This window comes from Myotis davidii, unplaced genomic scaffold, assembly GCF_000327345.1.
Source record: "Myotis davidii unplaced genomic scaffold, ASM32734v1 scaffold608, whole genome shotgun sequence".
Lineage (NCBI taxonomy): Eukaryota > Metazoa > Chordata > Mammalia > Chiroptera > Vespertilionidae > Myotis > Myotis davidii.
In genome coordinates, this window is record NW_006300025.1 from 1,905,089 (window position 1) to 1,910,305 (window position 5,217).

Sequence of the window (5,217 nt, forward strand, 5' to 3'; positions counted from 1 at the left end):
ACCCAGCCAGAAGCCGGGCTCACAGCTGATGAGTGCAACAGTGGTGGCGGGAGCCTCTCCTGCCTCCGCAGCAGTACTGAGGACCCCTCGGGGGATGTCTGCCTGCTGGCTTAAGAGCCGGCAGGGGGACATCCCCCGAGGAGTCCCTGACTGGGAGAGGGTGAAGGCTGGGCTGAGGGATCCACCTCCAGTGCACGAATGTCACGCACCAGGCCTCTAGTGAAATATAGTCAGAATTATACAGTGTGTAGTCTTTTCAGATTGGCTTCTTTCATTTAGTTTTATGAATTTAAGGTTTCTCCATGTCTTTTCATAGCTTGATAGCTCATATTTTTTTTTAGTGCTGAATAATATTCCATTGTTTGCATATACCACAGTTTACCCATTCATCTGCTGAAGAATATCTTGGCTGCTTTCAAATTTCGGCAATTATGAGTAAAGTTGCTATAAATTCAAATGCAGGTTTTTCTGTAGACAGAAAGTATTCAACTTTTGGGGGTGGGGGGTAAGCAGTAATAAGGAGTATGATTGCTAGATTTTATGGTAAGACTATGTTTAGATATTTAAGAAACTGCCAAACTGCCTTCCAAAGTAGCTATACCATTTTGTATTAACCCCAGCAATGAAAAATTGAAGTTCCTATTGCTCCACATCCTGGTTAGCATTTGATATTGTCAAGGTTTTGGGTTTTGGACATCCTGTGTAGTGGCGTCTCATTGGTGTTTTAATTTGCAATTCCCTAATAATGTATGGAGTGGAACGTCTTTTCAAATGCTTATTTGCTACCTATTTATCTTTGGTGAGTTGTTGGTTCAGGTCTTTTGCTGTTTTTAATTGGGTTATTTGGTGTGGTTTTTGTTGTTGTGGTTGTATTCTAAGTGTTCATGTATATTTTGCAGAACAGGTCTTTGCCAAATGTGTCTTTCTCAAATATTTTCTCCAGTCAGTGGCTTGTTTTCTCATTTTGTTGACAGTGTCTTTTGCACAGCAGACATTTTTAATTTTAATGAAGTCCAGCTTATGAATTATGTTTTTCATGGGTTGTGTCTTTGGTATGGCATCCTCTAAAAAGCCCTAGCCATTCCCAACTGCACCTATATTTTCTTCTATGTTATTTTCTAGGAGTTTTACAATTTTTTTATATTTAGGTCTGTGATCCATTTTGAGTTAATTTTTGTGAAGGGTGTGAGGTCTGTGTCTAGATTTATTTTTTTAATATGTGGATCTCCAGTTGTTATAGCACTATTTGTTGAGAAGACAATCCTTATTGCCTTTACTCCTTTGTCAAAGCAGTTGAATATCTATGTATCTATATCTATATCTATATCTATATCTATATCTATATCTATATGTCTCCTATATCTATATCATCTATCTATATCTAATCTCTCTCTCTACTCTCTCTCTCTATATATACATATATATAATCTATCTATATCTATATCAACTATCTATATATAGATATAGATATACTAGAGGCCTAGTGCACAAAATTCATGCACGGTTAGGGTACCTGGTGGCTGCCAGCTGCTGGTGGGGCTTCCCTTCCCGGCTGCCAGCTGCTGGCCAGAGCCTTCCTTCGTTCTGTGCCGCCCCCTGGTGGTCAGCGCATGTCATAGCGAGTGATCGAACTCCCAGTTGGTCGAATTCCCAAGGGGACACTGCATATTAGGCTTATATATAGATATATTTCTGGGACTTTTACTTTTTCCATTGATATATTTGTCTATTCTTTGCCAATACTACATTGTCTTGATTACTGTAGGTTTATAGTAAGCATTGAAGTTGAATAGCATCAGTCTTCCAAGTTTGTTCTCTTAATATTGTGTTGGCTATTCTGGCCCTTTTGCCTCTCTGTACAAACTTCAGTCAATTTTTTAATATCCACAAGAAAGCTTGCTGAGATTTTTTTATTGGGGTTGCATTGAATCTATAGATTAAGTAGAGAAGAACTGACATCTTGACAATATTGAGCTTTCTATCCATGGACATAAAATATCTTGACATTTATATAGTTCTTTGACATCTTTCATCAGAGTTTTGTAGTTTTTCTTACATAGTTCTCATACATATTTTATTAGATTTATACTTAAGCAATTTTTTTATTGATTAAGGTATTACATATGTGTCCTTATCCCCCATTGCCCTCCCACCCCCTAAGCAATTTTTGAGTGCTTCAAAGTGTTTTTCACTTCGTTTCACTTGTTCATTGTCGCTATACAGAAAAAACAATTGAATTTTGGATATTAATTTTGAATACTGCAACCTTGCTAAGTTGCTTATTAGTTTCAGGAGATACTTTTATTTTCTGCATAGACCATCATGTCATCTGCAAAAAAAGGGCAGTTCATTCTTTGCTTTTCAGTCTGTTTGCTCTTTACTTCCTTTTCTTATTTTATTGAAGTAGTTATGATTTCTGTGTTGTTGAAAAGGAATATTGTAGGAAAGCTTCTAGTTTCTCATCACTAAGTGTGACATTAGCTTTAAGTTTGTAGATATTCTTTAACAAGTTGAGGAAGTTCCATCCTATTCCTAGTTTACTGAAAGTTTTTATAATGATTGGATATTGGATTTTACCAATATTTTTCTGCATCTATTGATATGATCATGCAATTTTTCTTCTTTAGGTGGTTGATATGAAAGATTATATTAATTGATTTTTGAATGTTTAACTGGCCTTGAATACCTGGAATAAATCCTATTTGGTCATGGTGTACAATTCTTTGTATACATTCTTAGGTTTGATTTGCTAATTTTTTTTTTTTTTTAGAAATTTTGCATCTATGTTCATGAGTAATATTAGCCTGTAGTTTTCTTTCCTTATAATGTTTTCATCTGATTTTGGTATTCTGGTAATTCTAGCCTCAGAGAATGGTTTATAAATCATTCTTTATGTTTCTATGTTATGAGGTTATAGAGAATTGGTATAATTTTTCCTTATATGTTTGGTAGAATTTACCAGTTAATCCATTCAGGCCTTGTACTTTCTGCTTTGGAAGGTTATTATTTATTAATTCAATTTCTTTGATAGATATAGGCCTATTCAAATTGTCTACTTTCTTCCCTTGTCAATTTTGGTAGTTTGTGCCTTTCATCTATGTTATCTAATTTCTTGGCATATAATGTTTTATAGTATTTCTTTCTAATTTTTATTTCTGTTGTGCTGGTAGTAATGTCACTTCTTTCATTTCTGATTTTAGTAATTTGATCTTCCTCTTTTTACTGGGTCAGTCTAGCTAAAGCCTTGTCAATTTTGTTGATTTCTTCAATGAGTGGAATTTTGACTTCATTGAGTTTCCTCTATTTTATTTCAATTACTTTCAATCCAATCTTTATTATATTCTCTGCTAGCTTCAAGTTTAGTTTCATCTTCTTTTTCATAGTTTCTAACAGTGAGAAGTGGGATTATTTATCTTATTTTTCATTTTTTTTAAATATAAGCATTTACTTGTGTACATTTCTCTCTGAGCACTATTTTAGTTATACCTCATAAGTTTCAGTAGTGTGTGTATTTTCACCTCAAATTATTTAAAAAATTTTTGTGATTTCTTCTTTAAACTATTTGTTATTTAGCAGTGTGTCTTGTTTAATTTTTATGTATTTGATTTTTCCCAATTTTCCTTCTGCTATTGATTTCTAGCTTCATTCCTTTTTGGTTGGAGAACATACTTTTTATTATTTCAATTCTTTTAAATTTATTTAGACTTGTTTTTATCCTAATGTATTGTCTATCCTGGAGAATGTTCCAGGTGTACTTGCAAATAATATATTTCCTCATATTACTGGGTTAAGTGTTCTACAGATGTCTGTTACATATATTTGGTTTATAGTGTTGTTATAGTCCTATTTACTTGTTAATCTTAATTCTAGTTGTTCTGTCCATTATTGAAAGTGAGCTATAGAAGTCTCCAACTGCTACTTTTTACTTGTCTATTTCTCCATTCCATTTTGTCAGTTTTGCTTCATGTATTTTAGGTTCTGGATATAGATTTACAATCATTATATCTTCCTGATGGATTGATACGTTTTGCCATTATTAAATGTCTGTAACCATTTTTGTTCTAAAAATCTATTTCCTTTGATATTAGTTTAGCCACTCAGCCCTTTTAAAAAAATCCTCACCCGAGGATATGTTTTTATTGATTTTAGAGAGAGAAACACTGATTGGTTGCCTCCTGTATGCACCTGGACCACTGGGGATTGAACCTGCAATCTAGGTATGTGCTCTGACTGGGAACTAAACCTGCAACCTTTTGGTGTACGGGATGATGCTCAACCAACTAAGCAACCCAGCCAGCCACTCAGCCCTTTTGTGTACTGTTTGCATGATATATTTCCCATCATTTTAATATCAATTTATGTGTGTTCCTTATAGACAATATATAGTTAAGTCATGCTCTATTTTTTTCCATTCTGTCCTTCTATGATTTTGGATTGGAATGTTTAATCCATTTCCTTTTAATATAATTGTCGATAAGGTAGAAATTACACCTACCACTTTGCTGTTTGTTTTCTATATGCCTACATTGTTTTGTTTCTCTGTCTTTCATTGTTGGTGTATTTTATGTTAAATGTATATTTTCTAGGGTATTATTTTAATTTTCTTGGTATCTATTTTACTTTTTAAAAGTTATTTTTTTAGTGCTTGTTTTGAGGACTATATTTAACATCTTAAGAATGTGTCAGATTGGAGGAAACCAAGATGGCAGCATAGGTAAACACCAGAAAGTGCTACCTCCCACAACAACTTCAAAAATACAATGAAAAGACAAAATGGACATCATCCAGAACTACAGGAAGGCTTGCTGAGTGGAAATTCTACAACTAGAAGGAAAGAGAAAAGCACACTGAGACTCAGAGGAGCTGCGGAAGTAAAGTGCAGAGGTACGGAGGCACACGCAGAAAGGGGCTGGCACCTGAGGATGCGGTTGTCGTTTCAAATCAAGAGGGAGTCACAAGCTCCCAACTGCTCTAAACTCCAGTTCTGGGAAGTCTCTGGGGACCCAGGACTCATACGGGGAGAAACTGGACTGTCTGGCAGTGGGCAGAACTTGGAACTTGAGGGCGGCTTTCCCTCAGAGGTGCTTGCAGCAATTACCGGGACACTGAGATGCCGGGCCCTTTAGGATAGGGCTGAGGATCAGCCATAGCTGATTACTCCGCTCTGTTGATTCCCTGAGACCCCGCCCCACCCAGGCTGTGGCAGAGGCTTTTTCA